The sequence below is a fragment of the Bombina bombina genome, chromosome 5 (genome assembly GCF_027579735.1).
Source record: "Bombina bombina isolate aBomBom1 chromosome 5, aBomBom1.pri, whole genome shotgun sequence".
Taxonomy (NCBI): domain Eukaryota; kingdom Metazoa; phylum Chordata; class Amphibia; order Anura; family Bombinatoridae; genus Bombina; species Bombina bombina.
Genome location: NC_069503.1, coordinates 501701572 through 501710022, shown reverse-complemented (window position 1 = coordinate 501710022; position 8451 = coordinate 501701572). Strand labels below are relative to the sequence as shown.

General features: G+C 39.5%; 1 long non-coding RNA gene across 1 annotated transcript; it reads left to right on the top strand.

The window, feature by feature from the left end:
- Positions 1 to 779: 779 nt before the first annotated feature.
- Positions 780 to 6394, top strand: LOC128659398 (uncharacterized). Its single transcript, XR_008402361.1, has 2 exons — positions 780 to 819; positions 5522 to 6394. It is a non-coding gene; the product is annotated as an uncharacterized LOC128659398 (long non-coding RNA).
- Positions 6395 to 8451: the final 2057 nt, after the last annotated feature.

The window sequence follows — 8451 nt, the reverse complement described above, 5'->3', positions numbered from 1 at the left end:
AAGACAAATTTGTGGGGCTTCTCAGCCCAGACCCTTATTTCCTTCCCTCTATATGCCCATCCTTGTACAACATTCAGTGTGTCCTATATAAAGAATTACACTATAAAGTACACCCCCTGACATCATAATCACATCTTCATACACTAAATACAGGCTTTACATTGCACATTTTCATACCCTCGCCCCTGATGGCAGTGTGGGACACCCCAAAACGTGGCTCCCAAGTGGTGTTTATTAACCCCTTTGTGCAGGTTAATCACAGACTTGCAGTGTTGCTAGTGCTAAGATTACATACGCTAATGAATAAGAGCATGTCATTGTTGCACTATAATGGTTCTTTAACTGAATTAGATGTCAAAGTGGTCAGTAGAAACAATGGGTCTGAATGTGGTCTTGGTATAATTTCATAAGAGTTGTAAATACTGCAAGAAACCTATATTTAAATATGACCTGTGTCAATACTTTTCCCCTTGTAACAGACTGTGAAGCAGCCGTATAATAAGAGAAGTTAAGTTTTCAAAGAAAAATAAATACATCTTCCATGCGTGATTTTTTTCCCCAGTGTTCCTCTTTCATATGCAGACTTCAGAACTTCATATACAGACTTTAGAGCTTCATATACAGACTTTGGAGCTTCATATACAGACTTCAGAACTTCATATACAGACTTTAGAACTTCATATGCAGCAGCACTGAGCAGAAAATCTGTATGGGAAGTGACTGTGTGTGTCGCTCCTGACCCGCTGCTGTCAGTCCCACCCACTAACCCGGAGTGACCCCACAGAGATAGTCAGATCTCATAGTGTTTCATTGACCAAGGTAGGTTAGGAGCGGCTGTGCCGCTGTCAATATTAAACGGATTCCCCAGAGAGCTGAGAAGACGGTCACAGGAGCGGCAGACAGGAGCTGCAGTCTGACTATAAATGTGATAGTCACTGACTGAAGTGCCGCCCCCTGTCAAGTGCCGCCTGGGTCCATGGGACCCTGTTGGTCCCATTGTTAAGCCGGCCCTGCACATACACAAACACATCATGGAGCGAGGCAAAGGATAATCTCTGTTTTATGATTATAAAATGTATTTAGTATTCAATGTCCCTTTAAACTGGAATGTCTTTTAACAAAGTTTGTCAAGAGAACAAAAAACAAAGCGCATTTGATATAAGAAAAGTTTTGTTGCTGTTGTTTTAAAGATGGGAGTTTTTTTGTTCCTTCTAATTTGTCAAATTTATATCTTAAGTGAGAGAATAAAGTGGTAGCAAGTTTGCTGATACTGCACTATATGGATTTAAAAGAAAAAATATGTTAAGGCCTAGATTACAAGAGAAGCGCAAAAAAAGGAGCGCTATTGAGATCTAACACCACTCAAGTAAATCAATTTGTTGGTGCTTTTATAATAAGTTCAAAGCAAATTGGTAGCACTTGAGGTAAAACCTCGGGAGTGCTAAAATCTTGTGGTCAGATAGCACGGCTATGATAAATCCTGGCTTTCATTCAAGCACTAAACTGAAGGTGTGCTAAAAAAACAGTGCTGGTCAGAGGTCACAACGGACCACGCTGAGGATCGACAGATTTCAGAGAGGAGTGAGACACTTAGGTGAGCTGTGCTCTGTGGCGCTCAGGTAAGGTTTTTGTTTCTAAAAAAAACAGTTTAGTACTTCAGTATAAAATTATATATATACACAGATAGAGCTCTACAGAGTTACATTCTGATGGATCCATCGGAAGTTCATTTGGCTGTAAATCGAAATTGCATAACTTTACAGTAGTGCACAGAAGTGTGATATATGAATGAATAATGCAAATTACTGTTAATGTACTGACCATGACTGGTGCTGTAGTGTTCTGGGGTGGTTTCAGTACTACTGTACAGCAGTGTATAGTACTGCACATAAACTGTAGAGCAGAATATCTTTGCTTAAAACTAAACACAAAGAAACAAACACAAACAGAACTACTGTATTTTTTAATTTTATTTTTGAATGCACTACAGTATTAATCACTATCAGTGGAAAGTGGAACATTCGCATCACTATGCTCTGTTTGGGCAGTTACATGCGCACTAGTAGAAGGAAGTTGCTCTTCTGAAGGAAGGAAGTGTTGATTTTTTAAGGGAAATATCCAATTTCAATTGGATAGTGTGTTTCCTTTTTTCTTTAAAAATCTGTTAGTAGTAGGCTAGTGCATGATGAACATTCCTCTCTACAGTAACAAATTGTTCCAAATTGGGGTCAATTTTCTCTAATTCCTTTAGGATACAATTCATTGTGGAAAAAAACTTATTTTTTTTGGTTAATTTTTTTTCAACTTGCTCATCTCTTGCAAACCCTTTGAATGTTCACATACCTTTTTAGCATTTGTTTCCAAATGCCAATCATACACTGTTCAGTAACTTAAAGGGCCACTGTAAGTAAATATTTTCTATGCCTATTACTAACTAACTACCCCAAATACGCTTTTTATCAATAGCATTTCATTAATATATCTCTACCGTATATCAGAAATCTTGTCTGCAAATTTAATTGTTTTCCAAACCCACTCCGTGGGTATCCTTTGCTCTGTACCAATCCGTTTACAATACCTAGGTTTCAAAATGGCGCTTTAAACACAAAGTTATTGGTTTAAGTATTTTGAACACTCAGTGCTGAAAATAGTGGGCAGGATAACGTGACATCATCAGCGAATAAAAGATATAACTTTTAGAACGTTATGAAACTTCATTTTGGAGAAAATATAGGTCAGTAGGTTTTAATTAATGTTTATTAACTTTAATATGTTAGTTGTTTAGCTTAAAAATTATAACAGAAAGTAATCCTTTAATACCAAGCAGAAGCTATGTTTTTAGTCATGAAGTCATAGATGATGTATTATTTCCAAAATTCTTTTAATGTCTTACCAGTGCCTTCTTCTGTCGCTTCAATGGTCTGAGCAAATGATCTTCCCAGGTAATATACCTTGAATGCAGCTATCACACCTTGATCCATCAGTCAGATCATTGAAGTGGTGTTTGGAAGCAAAAATACCACTTTCACAATATGATGGAGGTCATGAATATAGAGAGAATGTTCAGGAGCCTTATCGAGAATTAATAAAAGTTTAAAAGGAATCCCCTTTAAAGGAACAAAGCAGTTGATGGTAAATGCCCTCTAGTCTGCATAGTCATCCACAATTATTATATTGCTGCGGTGATGCACTGGCATTGTGTGTTTGTTAATGTTCTTTAAAGCTCTAGGGTTCTCACTATGGCAGATAACAAGTGGCTTTAATTTAAAACTTGCAACATTGCCACACATTTTTTTTGAAGCCTCTAAACCAGGCATTCATTTTTCTTCAATACTAATGTAAGTGTATTCAGCCATTCTTTTCCAGAACAATCATGTTTCATCCATTTTAAATATGTGTTCAGACAAGTATCCTTACTCTTAAAAGTTAAACTGCACATCACCATCACGGCCTGCACATTTCCTTTATCACTGTGAACAAATGTCTAGCTTTAGCCTGGATGGTCAGGATGCTGAGTGGAATCTGCTACTGTATTTGGTCTTCAGTCCAGCGGGTTAGTAATTTTTCCATTTCATGTAGTGATCTGGTTCTTTGTTTGTTATTATAGTAGCTTTCACTGGAGCAGAACCTTTCACAGCTTCTCTAATATGCTCTTTGTACTTTAATATGGTTGCTATTGTTGAGTGGGACATGCCTAGTTCACAAGTTAGCGCCTAGTTCACAAGTTAGCGCCTAGTTCACAAGTTAGCGCCTAGTTTACAAGTTAGCGCCTAGTTTACAAGTTAACGCCTAGTTTACAAGTTAGCGCCTAGTTCACAAGTTAGCTCCTAGTTCACAAGTTAGCGCCTAGTTCACAAGTTAGTGCCTAGTTCACAAGTTAGCATGGACACAAATTTTCCACTTTTATATTGCAATATTTCTTTTATTTTCGTATATCAAGATCAGTTGTCTTCCTTTTTCTTCTTTGGCTCCACAGATCATTTTTTTTGGTTCATTTGTAACCATGATGCAAATACCACAGGTAATGTGCTGTAAACACGTGAAAACAAAATGAGTGCATCCTTGGTAGCAAACTGTCATATGATCCCATTTTGCTTTGTTGTAAGTGCAAAAGGTGGTTAGTCGAAAGGTTTTACGTTGGGTTATACCTGTATATAATGTTTCTTAAATAATACGAGTGTGTTAGCAGTGATGTAATGGGATATGACAAGGGGGCCTATCTATCAAGCTCCGAATAGAGCTTGATGGCCCGTGTTTCTGGCGAGCTTTTCAGGCTCGCCAGAAACAGCAGTTATGAAGCAGCGGTCACAAAGACCGCTTCTCCATAACCCTGTCCGCCTGCTCTGATGAGGCGGACAGGAATTCAACCCGATCGAGTACGAACGGGTTGATTGACACCCCCTGCTGGCGGCCGATTGGCCGCGGGTGTGCAGGGGGCGGCGTTGCACCAGCAGCTCACAAGAGCTGCTGGTGCAATGCTGAATACGGAGAGCGTATTCTCTGCATTCAGCCATGTTTGTCGGACCTGATCCGCATTGTCGGATCAGGTCCGACAGACATTTGTTAAATATGCCTCAAGGTGTTGGACTGAGTTCAAAGGTGTATATGTATGTGTGTGTGTAAATTTGTATGCTTGTATGTATATATATATATATATACCAAATCTCTTTATATCCCTTTATTTTGCTGTTAAAATGTTTATTTTAATTAACAAAACAACATATATTTTACTTAAAAATGTATAAATGTGAGTGAAATATTTTATTTTAATATGTTTAACAAGTGTTTTTATATATTTTTATTTTAGCCCTAACATTACTTCAGGTCTCCAGTTACGCTAACTTTTTAGAGCAACACATAACTTACCACTTGTAATTTGAGTGGTCAATAGCGCTCCACTTCTAATCTGGCCCTTAATGTTTCTTTAATGTTCCTTTAAATTTAATAAAGTACCATTTGGACACTCAAGATCGTTTTAGACGATTATTACCAGTTGGGTAACACACTCTCGAAAGGATTCATCACCCCGGTTCTAGCAAATCAGAACATGGTGGAACAAGTAAATGCTAACAGCATAGTTGCCAACAGTCCCTGATTTCCAGGGACAGTCCCTGGATTTTGTTGTATGTCCCTGGATTTTTTTTGTCCCTGGAAATGTCCCTGAAAATCTCTTTTGCACAACATTTGTTGTTTGTATATATAAAACAGTGGCGATAATAAAGGGAAATTAAGGAAACTATGTGTCGCCATTTATTATTAAAACAGTCTCAAGTCTCAAAAATTTGAACAGTAGTCCCTTGTTTACATCTCCATTATCTAAGACAAAATGGCAGTGGCACCAGGGCCTAAATGCTGGGGGGACCATTGCAGACCGTCTATATACATAGGTGTGTGCAGAATCTGTATAATCCTAATGCAGGGGATCATTTTATTAGTGCAGGTTTACAGTCTGTCTATCTATCTATTTATCTATATATCTGTCTATCTATCTCATTATCTATCTATCTCTCCCTCTATCCAGGGCCGGATTGGGCAGCCGGGATACCGGGAAAAAACCCGGTGGGCCGCCGATCGTCAGCTCAGCTGGCTGCTGCAGTAGAGAAAGCAGCAATTTGCAATCACTCGTCTCTGGCATAAAAAACATGGAAATACTACAATTATAGCCCTGGATATAAATGAATGTGTGGCGGCAGCACGAATATAGTGTACTTGACTTTAACCTACACAGTCGCAACGAGGAGGAAGGAGGAGCTGGCTGATGTAATATTTTTTGGGGAGGGGGCGGCCGCGGTTAACATTTGAGCATCGTGCACCGGCTGGAGTAGGATTCCCCTAGACATTGCCAGGCTACACGTGTTCCGGATCTGGCAGAGGATTAACTGACTCAGACTAACCCCAGCGATGTGCGCAAAGATAATCCAGCCTGAGTGACTCACAGCCACATTTAATCTCACTCTCCCTGAGTCCCTAGAGTATCTGGCATTACAAGCCAGCCATCTAAAAAGGTTATGTAATGCATTTATCTTTACGCTGTAGCCTAGTGTCTATTTTGGGTATTTTCCAGCTGCCACATGGCACAATAAATAATGATATACATGGAACCATAGATATCTGTGCTTCTTTGTGAGATTCTTCCTAGGTGATAGTGAATTTGAAACAGCCTGTTCTTTTTTAATGCCTTGGTTACCAGAGTAGGCTGCAAAGCATTGCAGAGCAACCTAAACCTATAGACTGTGAGCTCTCCGGAGCAGGGCCCTCTTCCTCCTGTGCTAGATTTGTTTAGGTTTGTTATGTTTTGTATTTTATCACAAATCTTTGTCATTGTATACCCCTATCATTGTACCCAGCGCTATGGAATTTGGCGGCGCTATACAAATAAATGATAATAATGGTTGGCAGTTCATAGTCAATGGGGTTAAAGGTTAATAACAATACTCAATATATACACTGTATTTTTTCTGTTACTTTCAAATAATTGGGCTGGAGGAGGCGGGGTTGGAGGGGGCTGGGCCGGTTTATACAAATTTCCAGGACCGGTCTGATTTCCCAGTCAGGCCCTGCCTCTATCTATCTATCTCTCTCTCTCTCTATCTATCTATCTATCTATCTATCTATCTATCTATCTATCTATCTATGTATCTGTCTGCCTGTCTAGCGATCTATATATCTCTCTCTATGTATCTCTCTATCTATATATCTATCAGTCTGTCAGTCTATCTATTTGTCTGTCTGTCTAGCTATCTATATCTCTCTATCTCTCTCTCCCTATATCTATCGGTCTGTCTGTCTATCTATTTGTCTGTCTAGATATCTATATATCTCTCTCTATCTATCTCTCTCTCCCTATATCTATCGGTCTGTCTGTCTATCTATTTGTCTGTCTGTCTAGCTATCTACAGGGAGTGCAGAATTATTAGGCAAATGAGTATTTTGACCACATCATCCTCTTTATGCATGTTGTCTTACTCCAAGCTGTATAGGCTCGAAAGCCTACTACCAATTAAGCATATTAGGTGATGTGCATCTCTGTAATGAGAAGGGGTGTGGTCTAATGACATCAACACCCTATATCAGATGTGCATAATTATTAGGCAACTTCCTTTCCTTTGGCAAAATGGGTCAAAAGAAGGACTTGACAGGCTCAGAAAAGTCAAAAATAGTGAGATATCTTGCAGAGGGATGCAGCACTCTTAAAATTGCAAAGCTTCTGAAGCGTGATCATCGAACAATCAAACGTTTCATTCAAAATAGTCAACAGGGTCGCAAAAAGCGTGTGGAAAAACCAAGGCGCAAAATAACTGCCCATGAACTGAGAAAAGTCAAGCGTGCAGCTGCCAAGATGCCACTTGCCACCAGTTTGGCCATATTTCAGAGCTGCAACATCACTGGAGTGCCCAAAAGCACAAGGTGTGCAATACTCAGAGACATGGCCAAGGTAAGAAAGTCTGAAAGACGACCACCACTGAACAAGACACACAAGCTGAAACGTCAAGACTGGGCCAAGAAATATCTCAAGACTGATTTTTCTAAGGTTTTATGGACTGATGAAATGAGAGTGAGTCTTGATGGGCCAGATGAATGGGCCCGTGGCTGGATTGGTAAAGGGCAGAGAGCTCCAGTCCGACTCAGACGCCAGCAAGGTGGAGGTGGAGTACTGGTTTGGGCTGGTTTTATCAAAGATGAGCTTGTGGGGCCTTTTCGGGTTGAGGATGGAGTCAAGCTCAACTCCCAGTCCTACTGCCAGTTTCTGGAAGACACCTTCTTCAAGCAGTGGTACAGGAAGAAGTCTGCATCCTTCAAGAAAAACATGATTTTCATGCAGGACAATGCTCCATCACACGCGTCCAAGTACTCCACAGCGTGGCTGGCAAGAAAGGGTATAAAAGAAGAAAATCTAATGACATGGCCTCCTTGTTCACCTGATCTGAACCCCATTGAGAACCTGTGGTCCATCATCAAATGTGAGATTTACAAGGAGGGAAAACAGTACACCTCTCTGAACAGTGTCTGGGAGGCTGTGGTTGCTGCTGCACGCAATGTTGATGGTGAACAGATCAAAACACTGACAGAATCCATGGATGGCAGGCTTTTGAGTGTCCTTGCAAAGAAAGGTGGCTATATTGGTCACTGATTTGTTTTTGTTTTGTTTTTGAATGTCAGAAATGTATATTTGTGAATGTTCAGATGTTATATTGGTTTCACTGGTAAAAATAAATAATTGAAATGGGTATATATTTGTTTTTTGTTAAGTTGCCTAATAATTATGCACAGTAATAGTCACCTGCACACACAGATATCCCCCTAAAATAGCTATAACTAAAAACAAACTAAAAACTACTTCCAAAACTATTCAGCTTTGATATTAATGAGTTTTTTGGGTTAATTGAGAACATGGTTGTTGTTCAATAATAAAATTAATCCTCAAAAATACAACTTGCCTAATAATTCTGC